A 17,478-nucleotide genomic window follows, 5' to 3' on the forward strand; every position below is an offset into this window, starting at 1 on the left:
CTTCATGGTATGAGATTGTTGGCAGTGCACCCGAGGATTCGGTTAGCCATGGTTTGTGAAAGAAAGGTTGGAAGGAGTGCCACCCAAAAATAAAAATAATTCATGGGAGCCGCTCTTTGAAGGTTTGTCTCGGCAAGGGGGTTAGAGTGCCCACTACCATTCGTTGACAACAACAAACACCTCTCAAAATTTTACTTTTATGCTCTCTTTATGTTTTCAAAACCAAAGCTCTAGCACAAATATAGCAATCAATGCTTCCCTCTGCGAAGGGCCATTCTTTTACTTTTATGTTGAGTCAGTTCACCTATCTCTCTCCACCTCAAGAAGCAAACACTTGTGTGAACTGTGCATTGATTCCTACATACTTGCATATTGCACTTGTCATATTACTTTACATTGACAATATCCATGAGATATACATGTTATAAGTTGAAAGCAACCACTGAAACTTAATCTTCCTTTGTGTTGCTTCAATACCTTTACTTTGATTTATTGCTTTGTGAGTTAACTCTTATGCAAGACTTATTGATGCTTGTCTTGAAAGTACTATCCATGAAAAGTCTTTGCTTTATGATTCATTTGTTTACTCATGTCATTTACCATTGTTTTGATCGCTGCATTCATTACATATGCTTACAATAGTATGATCAAGGTTATGATGGCATGTCACTCCAGAAATTATCTATGTTATCGTTTACCTGCTCGGGACGAGCAGAAACTAAGCTTGGGGATGCTGATACGTCTCCGACGTATCGATAATTTCTTATGTTCCATGCTACTTTATTAATGATACTCACATGTTTTATACACATTATATGTCATATTTATGCGTTTTCCGGAACTAACCTATTGACGAGATGCCGAAGGGCCGACTGTTGTTTTCTAGCTGTTTTTGGTTTCAGAAATCCTAGTAAGGAAATATTCTCGGAATCGGACGAAATCAACGCCCAAGCATCTTAGGATCACGCGAAGCTTCCAGAACACCCGAGAGAGGCCAGAGGGGGGCCACAGGCCCACCAGATGACACCCTGGCGCGGCCAAGGGGGGGCCCGCGCCCCCCTGTTGTGTCGTCGCCTCGTCGACCTTCCGACTCCGCCTCTTCGCCTATATAAAGGTCCCTGACCTAAAACCTCGATACGAAAAAACCACGGTACGAGAAACCTTCCAGAGCCGCCGCCATCGCGAATCCAAGATCTGGGGGACAGGAGTCTCTGTTCCGGCATGCCGCCGGGATGGGGAAGTGCCCCCGGAAGGCTCCTCCATCGACACCACCGCCATCTTCATCAACGCTGCTGTCTCCCATGAGGAGGGAGTAGTTCTCCATCGAGGCTAAGGGCTGTACCGGTAGCTATGTGGTTCATCTCTCTCCTATGTACTTCAATACAATAATCTCATGAGCTGCCTTACATGATTGAGATTCATATGATGATGCTTGTAATCTAGATGTCATTATGCTAGTCAAGTGGATTTTACTTATGTGATCTCCGGAGACTCCTTGTCCCACGTGTGTAAAGGTGACGAGTGTGTGCACCGTGTGGGTCTCTTAGGCTATATTTCACAGAATACTTATTCACTGTTATGAATGGCATAGTGAAGTGCTTATTTATATCCCTTTATGATTGCAATGTGTTTTGTATCTCAATTTATCTGTGTGCTAGTCTAGTGATGTTATTAAAGTAGTTTATTCCTCCTGCACGGTGTAATGGTGACAGTGTGTGCATCGTGTAGTACTTGGCATAGGCTATGATTGTGATCTCTTGTAGATTATGAAGTTAACTATTGCTATGATGGTATTGATGTGATCTATGCCTCCTTTCGTAGCGTGAAGGTGACAGTGTGCATGCTATGTTAGTACTTGGTTTGGTTATGTTGATCTGTCATGCACTCTAAGGTTATTTAAACATGAACATCGAATATTGTGGAGCTTGTTAACTCCGGCATTGAGGGTTCGTGTAATCCTACACAGTTAGTGGTGTTCATCATCCAACAAGAGAGTGTAGAGTCTAGCATCTATCTATTTATTTTGTTATGTGATCAATGTTGAGAGTGTCCACTAGTGAAAGTATGATCCCTAGGCCTTGTTCCTAAATACTGCTATCGCTGCTTGTTTACTGTTCTACTGCATCTGTATTGTCCGCAATATTACCACCATCAACTACACGCCAGCAAGCACTTTTCTGGTGCCGTTGCTACTGCCTATATTTATTCATACCACCTGTATTTCACTATCTCTTCGCCGAACTAGTGCACCTATTAGGTGTGTTGGGGACACAAGAGACTTCTTGCTTTGTGGTTGCAGGGTTGCATGAGAGGGATATCTTTGACCTCTTCCTCCCCGAGTTTGATAAACCTTGGGTGATCCACTTAAGGGAAACTTGCTGCTGTTCTACAAACCTCTGCTCTTGGAGGCCCAACACTGTCTACAAGAATAGAAGCACCCGTAGACATCAAGTACATGTGTAAACAAAAGAGAAGAGGGATGATCTACCTTGCTGGTAGAGATAACGTCCTTCATGGGAGCCGCTCTTTGAAAGTCCGTTTGACAAGGGGTTAGAGTGCCCACTACCATTCGTTGACAACAACAAACACCTCTCAAAACTTTACTTTTATGCTCTCTATATGATTTCAAAACTTGAAAAGCTCTAGCACATGATTTAATCCCTGCTTCTCTCTGCGAAGGGCCTTTCTTTTACTTTATGTTGAGTCAGTTTACCTACTTCTTTCTATCTTAGAAGCAAACACTTGTGTCAACTGTGTGCATTGATTCTTACATGCTTACTTATTGCACTCATCATATTACTTTGTGTTGACAATTATCAATGAGATATACATGTTGAAATTTGAAAGCAATTGCTGAAACTTAAATCTTCCTTTGTGTTGCTTCAAAACCTTCTATTAAGAATCTATTGCTTTATGAGTTAACTCTTATGCAAGACTTTTTGATGCTTGTCTTGAAAGTACTATTCATGAAAAGTTTTTGCTATATGATTCAGTTGTTTAGTCATTATCTTTTTGTTAGTAAACTATAGACCATTGCTTTGAGTCACTTCATTTATCTCATATGCTTTACAATGGTATTGATCAAGATTATGATGGTAGCATGTCACTTCAGAAATTATTCTTTTTATCGTTTACCTACTCGAGGGCGAGTAGGAACTAAGCTTGGGGATGCTTGATACGTCTCCAACGTATCTATAATTTATGATGTTCCATGCTTATATTATACCAATTTCTACATGTTTTATATACACTTTATATCATTTTTACGCATTTTCCGGGACTAACCTATTAACAAGATGCCGAAGTGCCAGTTCTTGTTTTCTGCTGTTTTTGGTTTCAGAAATTCTACACAGGAAATATTCTCGGAATTGCGCGAAACAAAAGGCCACGTCCCTATTTTTCCAGAAGCTTCACGGAGTCCGAAGGAGAGACGAAGGGGGGCCACGATCTGGCCACACCATAGGGGGGCGCGGCCCACCCTTCTGGCGCGCCCAGGTGTGGGGAGCCCACCCCTGGCTCCCCCAACGCTGCCCCTTCGCCTATATAATCCTTCGTCTCCGAAAACCCTAGGACGACCGGTCTTCCTCCACGAAAAGTTACGTAGCCACCGCCATCGCGAAGTCAAGTTTCGGGGGACAGAATCTCTGTTCCGGCACGCCACCGGGACGGGGAATTGCCCCCGGAGTCATCTCCATCGACTCCATCGCCATCTTCATCGTCGTTGCTGTCTCCCATGATGAGGAGGGAGTAGTTCTCCCCCGAGGCTGAGGGCTCTACCGGTATCTATGTGGTTCATCTCTCTCTCCCATGGTGTGATCTTTATGTGATCATGAGCTTTGTAATCTAGTTGAATATGTAGATGTTACTCTTGTCTATTATGCACTCTAGAGGTTACTTTAATATGAACTCCGGAGTCACTCTCCACGGTGTGATGGTGACAGTGTGCGCATCGTGTGTGATTCCTTAATGACGTTGTGGAGCTTGTTTACTCCGGCTTGAGCTGTGCTTTTGCAGCCCTACACAATGAATGGTGTTTGTTATCCAACAAGAGAGTGTTTGAGAGTAGCATTTATTTATTCAATTATGTGATCATTGTTGAGAGTGTCCAATAGTGAAAGTATGATCCCTAGGCCTTGTTTCTAAGCATTGAAACACCGTTTCCAACAAGTTCTGCTACATGTTGGCTTGCTGCCATTTTTATTTCAGATTGCAATTACTACTTCTAATCATCCATATTACTTGTATTTCACTATCTCTTCGCCGAACTAGTGCACCTATACATCTGACAAGTGTATTGGGTGTGTTGGGGACACAAGAGACTTCTTGTATCTTAATTGCAGGGTTGCTTGAGAGGGATATCTTTGACCTCTACCTCCCTGAGTTCGATAAACCTTGGGTGATTCACTTAAGGGAAACTTGCTACTGTTCTACAAACCTCTGCTCTTGGAGGCCCAACACTGTCTACAGGAATAGAAGCGTGCGTAGACATCGACCACCCTATGGCATATGCCGTGACGATACCACGACATTTTGCGACCACCGTGGGGCCTTCAGCGTCTGCGGCCGGTGTCTTCATCCGGACGGGCCTCACCATCACCACCGGTGCGCGAGTCGCTTCACGCTTGATCTGGAGATTCGGCTCCCTCGACTGCGTCAACGACAACGCTGGCTGTTTCGCCGACAGGCCCTTCCCTGCCGGCGGCATCGTCATCTCCTTCGGCGGACACGACGTCTACGTCGCAGCCGCGCTACCCGTGGCAGGTGTTGCGCCTTGCAAGCCCTCCCCCAGGAGCCGGCGCCAGCAACGCTCTCGCCAGCCCCTGCATCGTGCAGGTCATGGCAGCCGGTGACGAGCAAGTCACCAAGTCCACGCGCGTCCGCGGCCCCGACCTGGAGCGCAACTTCGACGGCCACGCATCCGACTCGGGCCCAAAGCAGCCCGTGCCACCATCCCGGCTGGACGAAGTCCGGGCAAAGTTGAGCTCCCCGCTCACTGCAGGCGGTGACCCCACCGCCATCGAGGCAGATCTGGAGGCGCCCCGCCAGCTCCTCCTCAGGCAGGTTGAAGAGATAGCCACTGCCAAGCGCCAGCTGGAAATCACCCGGCGCGAGTACGACCGCGCCCACGGCTTCACGCCAGGCGGCGACAACCCCAGCCGAGCCGGCCAGATTCGCCGGAGAGGAGGCGGCCTAGCCGCCAAAATCGACCGCCATGGCGCGGAAGCGCCGGCTCCGTCCGCGGAGCTGCCGATCTACAACACCCACGACAAGAACATGCGCGCGGCCGAAGACGCCGCAGAAGAGCTGAGCCTCCTCGAGGGAGAAGAGCTACGCCGCCAGACGAGGCGGGTGGCTGAGCTGTGCCACGCCACAGCCGAACAAGCGAAGAACCCCAGGTACGCCAACGCTCCCAGAGCTTCTCACGCTCGTGGTGCCGTAGGCAACGACCAGGACGGCCCCAGAGATACGGCCGAGTCCTCCTCACCAGCACCAAGCCGGCGCCGGGACTCCCGCGCCACAAACGCAGGCTCCAGTCGGACAAGCCGGCTGGAAAGCGGCAACAGCAACCGCAGCCGGCCTCCACCAAGCCGGAACCAGGAGCAAGACTCCGAGCAGCCGGCGCCCTGTGGTGACCCGGCATACCACTGCATGGTGTAGTATGCAAGTCTGGTTTAACACCAATGAAACACTGTTCCACTAGTATTATATCGCTCAGAGTGGTACAACAGAAACATATGCGGGTCCAAGGGATGTCTATAGAATTACAACATTGACTCTATTACATAAGATCATCACAGCCTCCTACTTTACAATGAGGTAAAACTGCAAATAAACTCCAGAAGAACGACTCGTGGTCTAGTCTTATCACGAACTCTAGTTGTAGAGTATTTAACTAGCTATAAAGGCTATGAATATATTCTAGCTAAATAGGAGCTATGTTTAGGAAGCTAGTTCCCTTCTATGGCTAATCTAGGTTTTCTCCTTGTTGGATGTAGTATTTGACTCTTCTGACAGGGTCCTGTCCCTTGAAGTAGTTGTTGACTCCTCGGCCTTCGAGTTGTATTGTAGATCCTCCTTCGATGCCTCCATATCTAAGCAGGGGATTTAAGAGTGGGATGAGTACGAGCGTACTCAACAAGTTCATTATAGGAAAGAGATGTTTAATGCACTAGCTACGGCATTAGACCAAAAAGTCTAATACCAATGCAGGTTTTCATAATCATTTCTTCAAAAGGTTGCTTTTATTCAGAAGAACTATGTCCGTCAACCTTCACCGGTTTACTAGAACTTCATGGAGTTCCTTTCCGGCAGCGTTCGCAGTTCCATATCCCGGAACAGGGAGTGACAGGTCACGATTCATTACACTCTGCAGAGGTGTGTTTCTTTACCCATAAGAGATCTTAACCTTGGTGCCAACCGGGCGTACTCCCCGTCCACACTTCCTTTGGTGTGAGGCCCGGTATAAGGTCTAGCCAATCATGTTCCTCCGCTACCTCGAACACCCACCCTTTGTTGCAATCTCCGACCCTGGGTCCTCGCCGGTCCTCTTACACCAATTAAGGATGGACCCCGACCACGACGTCAATGCAGGGCTCTACCATACATTCCTTCGCCGGCAGTTGCAACCCATCATAGACCACATTACCGTGGGGACTTCTACGGGTTCCCCACCCTGCATCTTGTCTCTCGAGATCAAGTGCCTACAGTAATGCGCATCCGTTGATGAACGAGAGGTGGAAACACTTTTGACTACTCCGTCCCACTCCGGATCTTATGGTTCACACGGGTATTACGGCACAAGAATCACTGGACGACATTTGTTGTTTAATCCTAGATGGATATAACCCTTGCAATGGAACCTCCACCATATCAACACAATCCATGGTTCCATTGCCCACCACTTAGTCATATTCATAGTTATGAAAATAGTGGTTTTGTTTTTTATGCAATAGTGGTAAACATAGTACTTTGCAAGTAATTTGGTAAAAATACTCAAATGACATGAGCAAGTGATGAACTTTCCTTTCTTGACTGCAAGATTATGCAGGCAAGGTCTTCGATACGCAATAACTCCAAATTCTGAAATAGCATCATCGTCCGGTAAGGACGATGTTTAAAAGATTGGCAAGGATGTAATAATGCATAAGTATGATATGCAACCGCTCTAAGCGTGACCTAACCCCGATGATTTAGGATTAGTGAGTTGTAATGATTAGTTCAAAGTGTGTTGCACTTTTAGAGTGATTCACAGACAAGGTTCTTATTCAGGGTTGTGTTGTTTTAGAATCATATGCAGGTGGTAAAATGCATAGTAACAATCATACACACCCAGGAATAGTAGTTGTATAAAAAGTAAAGATCAGTTGTCAATTTTAAGTCCTATAGTGCATGGTTGATGATTATTTATTATATATTTCAAAAGAATAACTTTTGAAGAACATGTTCTTTAATAAAGAACAAGTATGATAATTAGGTTTATGGAGTTCTATGGTTTACTATGGTTCTGATTGGTTTTAAAGTAAGGATTAGATGGATCACAACAAGGTTGGATTCATTGACACCTAGGCTTGTAAGGTTGAGTTAAGCTTAGGCATCTTAAGCAATTAATTACAGATGGTTGCTATCATGGTGGGTTAATCTGATTGGTGATAGCTAGCTAGGGTTTATAGGTCCTTATAGGCAGGGTTGATGATGATTCTTGATTTACTTCAAAAGAATAACTTTTGAAGAACATACTTCTTAAATAATAAGAAGTATATCAATTAGGGTTGAGGGGGTCTAGGTTTTACTGTTGTTTCTAGTAAAGATTAATTGGCTCCTAAATAGGATGGTTGATAAGTATCCTACACTAGTAGGGTTTAGTGGATTATGGTTAGGTAATGCTCAAGATTTGGCATAGTTGCTCCTGAGGTTCATCATATTGGTGTGATGCTAAGCATGGATAACTAAGTTTGGTGTCTCAGAAGATAGGAACTAGGGTTGTTCCTATTTGATCAGCTAAGCATGAACACATTTAATACCAATGTATTAGAGATGGTTCTCTATTATTTTATGAAGCCATGGCAATTGTTTAGTTGCTATTATAGAGCTATGAATGAAATTAGCGTATCATGATCACATGTTCTAACCTAGGGTTTAGGTTAGAACCATTTAGGTTTCGAATTGATTAATGGAGCTAGGGGTCCTAATTGAATTAGGGTTTGAGGTTTCACATGAAATGAGAGGGTTATAATATCATTCAATATGGAATTAGGGTTTTCTAATTACCATATAGGTCTATGATTAATAACTTCATTATCAAGTTGGAGTTATTAATAACCTTGAAATAAAAGTAATATTGGTTTTGATATTTTATAATTTTATAAGGAATTAATAATTAAGGTAATTATTAATTAGGGTTTAAATCCCTCTAATAAGGATTTAACAAAATAACAAATAAAGAAAATTACTTTTAATGTTTTCTTTATTTATTTACTGGTTTTTATTTAATTTGAAAAGTTTTCCTAATTATTGAATTTTAATTGAATTTAGAATTAACTAGTAAAAGTGCCCATACGTTGCATCGGGAGAAACAAGTTTTCAAATGCTATAGAAACCATCCGTGTTAAATTTTATCCTGTTCATGATCAATATATATTTCCTAATAAGATTATATTGCAAACCCTTCGCCACCCTGTGTAATACTGCTAATGATGGTGTGCGCCATCCTTAAATTTTATTAAGATATGAATTCAAACAAATTTACAGATAGTGCATAAATAATATTTTGCTAATGCTTCCAAAATTTAGTACTAAAATCAACCATACGACTTGCCTCATAATTTAGGGAGCATTACTTTGTCATTTTATATTTCGTTGTCCAACAAAGTATGGGCTACATATATATGTCTATATATGTCCATTTGTATAGTTCTTTAACAAATATCATTGGGTTTGTATTAGCATGGCAAACTCTCTAAATATCAATCTGTATATTTCACTAATAGAGTATATATTTATTAATATTCACAAAGACATCACGAATAATAGCAGGGACAGAGATTTGGTGCACATGAATTGTTTTTTAAATAAATTAAAATCATACTTTTGAGTTTCAAAAAGTTCTGAAAAAATGTGCATATAGCCAAAAATGTATCCCGCAAATGTGTAAAATATCAATTTCAAATACTTTGTATTTGAAGCTACACAAAAAATACAAAAGTCCTGAGTAGTCATATTTCAAATCCCAAAAACATGTTAGATTTTGTTATTTTTATCTAGGACAAAGTAAAAATAATTTTGGGTTGAGATTTTCCATAATGTGAGATGTATCACTAACAATCTACATAATTATTATTCAGATTTTTTGATAACTAAAAAAAAATTCTTTTAAAATGGCGAGAGCATTGGAGCTCGGGAGCCAAAAGCACTTTTCCTAATAGTAGCCACTTTATTGGCTGTTGGTAAAAGGCAAGTAGACCTTGGTTGTCTGAATTTCGAATGGATGATTATCCAATATACTCCCTCCGTCGTAGAGTGTAAGTCACAATACTCTAATATCTTGGCTCAAGGCGTAAAGTGACTGGGGCAGAAATTGTGACTAATTAGGTCGAATTGTGATGTTTCATAACTGCAACAACCAATAAAAACAGCCCCATAATTATTGCATGCATGGTGGAGTGAGTCTTCCGCATGGCTGCATGTGGAGGAGAGAATGGTGGGTGCTGCATGCATGCGCTAATTAACTCCAATTAATGTAAAATTGTGCCTTATTTTTCTCACATGCGGGACAATCTGAAAACGGAAACGGTGACGTACACTTTAGGACGGAGGGAGTAACATTATCAGTGTGAAATGCTTATCACTGAAGTGTGCATGCAACTGCAAATCAATAGGAACAACACGTCATGAAGCAGTCATCGGCTCTGTTTTCTTTTACTGTGTCGCTTCAGCTATATCCACCATTTTTTCTAAATACATTACCAAATGCCGCTGCTACTAAATCACGAATTGGAATTCAAAGAAGGCAAGAAAGATGAGGCGGCGCCCGAGCAGGTGTACATTGACGACCACGGTGCTCCCCTCTCCAATTCCTTTGTTCTTCAGGGTATCCTTCTTTCCTCTAACCCGTTTCTACTATCAATTTCGAAGATTGGGTCTCCAGTAAAGCTCCCGAACCTCCTCAGTGCCAGCCTTGGGAGTAGATGAGTTGCGGTCGGGACGAAGAAGAAAATCCATGTCGATCGACCTGCGGCAAAGCTGGAGGAAGACCTCAAATCCGCCATGGCGCGACTTCACAAAAGCAGTTGAGATTCAGAAGAATGGGCCATAGTGAACTGAACGAATTCTAATATTGGGGGAAATCCAGGAAGCGATTTGCTTCCTCTTCCTTGATTCCCTCGCCCGTACAGTCGCAGCCTCGATTGACATGGATCCTCGCCTCCTTCTTCATCCTCGCGCGAGTTCACGTCGGCACGCGCGGCTCCCGTCAGTGGGGAGGAGCAGGGGCGGTGTTGCTCCGCGGCCTGAGCACGCGGAGGAGAACCTGGACGTTCGAAAAACCATACCGCCAACCGGCGGAGACCCCAGCCCTGGACGTTCTCCGGCGAGCCACCTCCTGCCGCTTGGATCGGGCCACGCCCCGCCGCGATGGCAAAGGAATCCGCGGCGTTTGCGGCTGCCGGTTAGGAAAATTTTCTGGAGGATTTCACGCAAAGGAGATGGTGTATGTATCGGCGGATTTTCCTGAGGAAGGGGCAAGAAATTAAAAGGAAAATCGATTGGGGATTTGATTTCCTCCTCATCGCCAACCATGTACCGCCATGATCCGCTCCCCTGAGTCGCCATCGCCGCACGGCACCAGCGGCCGCGCCTCAGCGTGGTGCACCGCATCACCACCTACCGCCGGCGCTGCTGACCCGCTGAATTCTTGCCACAACCGACATCAGCAGGTCAAGGTTCTGCTCCCGCCCGGTCCAATCGCTCCAGGTCCAGGTCCAGGGATGATTTCGGGGCCGCTCCCCAGCAGCGCGAGCTGCCTCTACCCGCTCATGCGTGCTCGAACTGGCCTACCACACCCAGCGCGGCGTGCGCTCTTGAGCCGGCCGACCATGCCCACGTATTGCTCGCCGCGCCGGCTGACCCTGCCCACGTATTGCTCGTGAATAGCCGGCTCCTGCTTGGTGAGTGCCCCCGTGTTTCGCCTGTGACCGGCGAACGGGGACAGAGCCATGTGTGGGGAGGGATCTCGCCACATGGGACGGAGGCGGGTTTGGGGATCGAGCTCAGCGGAGCCGTCGACCCGCGACAGAGCCGGGGTTGGGGAAGGGAGCCGGCGACAGGGTACGGACGCTGCGGTGGAATTTTTTTTAACCGAAACGTTATTTCACTTGGCGGTGGTATTTCCGGTAATTGTTTTGAAGTCTATGGGTAGTTTGGGAAGTCTGACAAACGACCGAGGGAGAAACCCTTTTGCTTTTATTATTAGGTATAGATACATATGGCTTAAATAACAAGTTTTAAATAATTAAATTTTTATTAAAAATATAAATTTCATTTTATATTTTTATTGGATATATTTTTCTTTTATAAGAATTTTGATATCTCATTTGTATTATTCTGAGCTTTTATGAATTTTCTACAATTATTTGAAGTTGCAGGTATTATTGAATTTTGAATTAAAACAAAAGAAACTGCTAAACGTACCCGGGCTAACTTACACATAGACACTGACAGGTGGGCCATTTGCCACGTCAGTGCCACGGTGGCTACGAGGTGGCAGTACTGTGACCGGCCGGCGGCCAGTTGCTGACGGCGGCGACGTTTCCGGGTTCCCGCGGGGTCACGCAGGTGCGCGTTAGAACGAGCACGCCAAGGCAAACGTATTGGTGGCGGCGCCGCTCCGGTATGGTCACCGGAGCGTGCTCGGCGGCGAGGGGTGGCGGCAGTGCTCACGGGATAACGACGCGGCGGCACTACGGCGAGTAATCAAGCGAGCTATGCAGGCTAGGCGGATCAGTGGCTCACCAGGAGCACGCAGAGCTTGATGGCGACGTCAATGGTGGTCGGTATCGCCGGAATTCATGGCGACGGCCGCCAGGGAGTTGAGCTTGGTGACGACGCTACGTGCTGCTCCAGCTCAATTCCTTCTGCAGGAGGAGCAAGTCGACCACGGCAGTGCTAATGGCGGTTACGGCTTGGCCTGGGGAGGTTTCTATCGGCGGCGAGGAAGATGGCCGGGCGAGCTAGGGTTTGCTTAATTGGGGCAAAGGAGGAAGAAACCGAGGCTATAGAACTCGTCGTGGGGCTTTTATATGGCGATGAACTGCGCCTCGTCACGACGCCGATGAAGGAGGGATCGCCAGCGAGAGAGGAGAAGAAGAGCACGGCGCAGTGCTGTCGCCCATGCGCGAGGAAAGGATGAGGACGAGCTCGTCCTCGATATTTTGGACGAAGGGTTATGCGGGCTGGGCCAGGTCGTGGTGTTCGGCTTCTGGTGGGCTAGTTACTGGGCTGCTGCAGTCTGGTAAGGTCCAGGTAAGTTTTTCCCTTCTTTTCCTTTTTCTGTTTTCATTTTCTGTTTTATATTTCCTATTTGAATTCATATTTGAATTCAATACTGTTTGCAAATATTTCCATTATGTTGTTTCAATCAAGATTTGGTATACTGACTATTTTATTACTATTCTTTTTGAATTCATATTTTATATTAGATTATTTGTATATTTGTAAACTTCACTCAACATAGTAATATTACATGAATTGATATTTTCACTTAAATTTCCACTTTGTTATTAATTTCATTCAATTTAGAAACATAAGAGTTGATACCTTCATCTCTAGGTATTTCTGAAGTTGTTATTATGTCTTAATTCCTATTTGAGAAATTAATCACTTGCATGTTAGTTTATGTGAGCAACATTTTATTAAGGTTTTATAGGTTTGATGATAACCCATATTAATTAGCATTTGTGTTATGGTCTATGAACACTTTGAATTATCTAGAGTAGATATTACTCTCCTCAAGGTTGGGTCTTAATTATATAGATAAGTGGTTGGTATGAGTGGTTATTCACCACATATAGGTTTTTAATTGTGAGTTTAAGCACTAGATGTTTCTTAGGTTTAATTAGTGAAGCATAGAATTTAGCTAATGAGCAATTCTAGGGTTTTAATTATATTCACCTAATGGTACTTGGTACAATTCTCAATTATGGTCTGGTTTTATAATTGTAACCCCCCAAGTGATTCACAACTAGGTTTGAGATATAATTCTGGGTTATAGAAGTGAGATGACACCATATTGTATTTGCTAGGGTTTACTCTCCTCTATGATAAACTGGTTACTTGCTTAATAATTCATGTGCTACTTTAATTATTAAGAACTTGAGAATTAGTTTTGTCTTCTCTCAATTAACTTCTATTGCTATCATATATTTATCATTAAAGTAACTAAAGTTGTTATAGTTCTTTTTATAGTTAACTTTGGTCATATGGATGGATGGTTTCTCACCATATAAAGTATGGAGTTTGACTCTAAGGTTTTCTTATGTTACTTAATAGAAGAACAAGTGGAATATAGATAGGATTCTACTTATGATCACCATGTGATTCACAAGTTAAGGTTGGGATATAAGCCTAGGGTTGCTTACTAGTGATCTTCCTATAATTTCATGTGATGAATAATATCTACTTATCATCTATGGTTTAACTTATAGCTTATTCTTCTATTTATCCAAATCATGGTCATGGCATTATTATGATCAACTTATTCTTAATAGCTCCTTACTTAATGTTCTTAGGGTATATTGTTATTACCAAGTTGTGATGATCAAAGGTTTGGCTTCCTGAAGTATTACTAAAATTATTTGGATATGGTTATACCAATTACCCCTCTCACTCCACAAGGACTTGGACTATAATCTAGGTATCTAATCAAGGAATGATGATATGATTATCTAAGCATGTGATCTGCCTAAGAATTCTACCTTGATATCTTCTGTAGCTTGTTCTTCAGGAAGTCTGATAAACCTGCCTCTTGTGGCATGCCTCCACCTTCTAGCTGCTTCATCTTGATCCTAACTATTTTATGGAGTGGCTCAATGTGTTGATTTTCTTGCATCATGGTGCAAGATGATGAAATGGATGAGGTAGAGGGTTCCTTTTATAGGCTTGGGCATGCTCTAAGATCATGACACATATGTGGGTGACTCTTGTTTTACTTTGATGAGTAAGGTGCTTGGTTGTCATGCTCTCATCCATAGCAATCCTTTAAGCATGAGGTGGCATTGCTTAGGATTCAAGTTATTTAGATATTTTCATCCTATGTGGCATTGAGATTATCCTCTCATGTGATTTATTTTTGAATAGCCAAGTGGCTTTTGTTACTAAATATCTTGGGAATGATTTTATGCTTGTGGTTGGGTCACTATATCATATGTGATTGTATTTATATTATAATTGGGATCAAATGTCAAGAATAAGAATTATACCCCAATTTTGAATGGTGATTGTTGATTTCACCAAGGCATGATCATATGAGTTTCAAAATACTCATACTTTATTTTATTCAAATAGTTTGAACTATAATTTATAATGTAAATGAATTTAGTTTTGCGATATTCCACATATTTAATAAGTTATGCTTAAAATAAGAATGTGTGGCTTTTATGCACTTAGGTCCTTGTGTTTTACCATATTTAGTAATTAGTTTTAAAGTGAATTTTAATTGTACCTCAAGGTAGTTGCTCAACTTTTAAGTGTTAATAATTTAGAGTTTGCTTCTTATCTCTTTGATGGTATATGATGCACGTAGATGACACGTCCGTTGGGAACCCCAAGAGGAAGGTGTGATGCGCACAGCAGCAAGTTTTCCCTCAGTAAGAAACCAAGGTTTATTGAACCAGTAGGAGTCAAGAAGCACGTTGAAGGTTGATGGCGGCGGAGTGTAGTGCGGCGCAACACCAGGGATTCCGGTGCCAACGTGGAACCTGCACAACACAATCACGTAACTTTGCCCCAACGTAACGAAGTGAGGTTGTCAATCTCATCGGCTTGTCGTAAACAAAGGATTAAACGTATTGTGTGGAAGATGATGATTGTTTGCGAAGAACAAGAAAGAACAATTGCAAGAGATTGTATTTCAGATGTAAAGAATAGGACCGGGTCCACAGTTCACTAGTGGTGTCTCTCCCATAAGATAGCAGTATGTTGGGTGCAAATTACAGCTTGGGAAATTGACAAATAAAGAAGGCATAACAATGCACATACATATATCATGATGAGTACTATGAGATTTAATCAGTGGCATTACGACAAAGTACATAGACCGCTATCCAAGCATGCATCTATGCCTAAAAAGTCCACCTTCACGTTATCATCCGAACCCCTCCAAGCATTAAGTTGTAAACAACAGCACAATTGCATTAAGTATGGTGCGTAATGTAATCAACACAAATATCCTTAGACAAAGCATCGATGTTTTATCCCTAGTGGCAACAAGACATCCACAACCTTAGAACTTTCTCGTCACTGTCCCGCATTTAATGGAGGCATGAACCCACTATCGAGCATAAATACCCCCTCTTGGAGTCACAAGTATCAACTTGGCCGTAGCCTCTACTAGCAACGGAGAGCATGCAAGAACATAAATAACATATATGATAGATTGATAATCAACTTGACATAGTATTCAATATTCATCGGATCCCAACAAACACAACATGAAGGATTACAAATAGATGATCTTGATCATGATAGGCAGCTCACAAGATCTAACATGATAGCACAATGAGGAGAAGACAACCATCTAGCTACTGCTATGGACCCATAGTCCAGGGGTGGACTACTCACACATCGATCCGGAGACGATCATGGCGATGAAGAGACCTCCGGGAGATGATTCCCCTCTCCGGCAGGGTGCCGGAGGCGATCTCCTGAACCCCCCGAGATGCGATTGGCGGCGGCGGCGTCTCTGGAAGGTTTTCCGTATCGTGGCTCTCGGTACTGGGGGTTTCGCGACGAAGGCTTTAAGTAGGCAGAAGGGCAGGTCAAGGGGCGTCACGAGGGGCCCACACAACAGGGCCACGCGGCCAGCACCTGGGCCGCGTCGCCCTGGTGTGTCACCACCTCGTGGCCCCACTTCGTTTCCTCTTCGGACTTCTGGAAGCTTCATGGAAAAATAGGCCCCTGGGCGTTGATTTCGTCCAATTCCGAGAATTTTTCCTTACTAGGATTTCTGAAACCAAAAACAGCAGAAAACAACAATCGGCTCTTCGGCATCTCGTCAATAGGTTAGTGCCGGAAAATGCATAAATATGACATATAATGTGTATAAAACATGTGAGTATCATCATAAAAGTAGCATGGAACATAAGAAATTATAGATACGTTTGGGACGTATCAAGCATCCCTAAGCTTAGTTCCTACTCGCCCTCGAGTAGGTAAACGATAACAAAGATAATTTCTGAAGTGACATGCTATCATAATCTTGATCATACTATTGTAAAGCATATGAGATGAATGTAGCGATTCGAAGCAATGATGAAGATAATGAGTAAACAAATGAATCATATAGCAAAGACTTTTCATGAATAATACTTTCAAGACAAGCATCAATAAGACTTGCATAAGAGTTACTCATAAAGCAATAAATTCGAAGTAAAGGTATTGAAGCAACACAAAGGAAGATTAAGTTTCAGCGGTTGCTTTCAACTTCAACATATATATCTCATGGATAATTGTCAACACAAAGTAATATAACAAGTGCAATAAGTAAACATGTAAGAATCAATGCACACAGCTTGATACAAGTGTTTGCTTCGGGATAGAAAGAATAGGCAAACCGACTCAACAATAAAGTAGAAGAAAGGCCCTTCGCAGAGGGAAGCATTGATTACTATATTTGTGCTAGAGCTTTTCATTTTGAAAACAAGAAACAATTTTGTCAACGGTAGTAATAAAGCATATGTGTTATGTATAAGATATCCTATAAGTTGCAAGCCTCATGCATAGTATACTAATAGTGCTCGCACCTTGTCCTAATTAGTTTGGATTAACACGGATTATCATTGCATAGCATATGTTTTAACCAAGTGTCACAAAGGGGTACCTCTATGCCGCCTGGACAAAGGTCTAAGGAGAAAGCTCGCATTGGATTTCTCGCTTTTGATTATTCTCAACTTAGACATCCATACCGGGACACCATAGACAACAGATAATGGACTCCTTTTTAATGCATAAGCATTCAACAACAATTAATATTCTCATAAGAGATTGAGGATTAATTGTCCACATCGAAACTTCCACCATGAATCATGGCTTTAGTTAGCGGCCCAATGTTCTTCTCTAACAGTATGCATACTCAAACCATATGATCATGAAAATCGCTCTTACTTCAGACAAGACGAACATGCATACACTACAAGAAAAGTTCTGATAGACAACGTCTCAAAATCGTCCGCTAAGGGGTATTTTTCGTCGCCTATGGGCCTAACCCGA

The sequence above is a fragment of the Lolium rigidum genome, chromosome 5 (genome assembly GCF_022539505.1).
Source record: "Lolium rigidum isolate FL_2022 chromosome 5, APGP_CSIRO_Lrig_0.1, whole genome shotgun sequence".
NCBI classification, from domain to species: Eukaryota; Viridiplantae; Streptophyta; class Magnoliopsida; order Poales; family Poaceae; genus Lolium; species Lolium rigidum.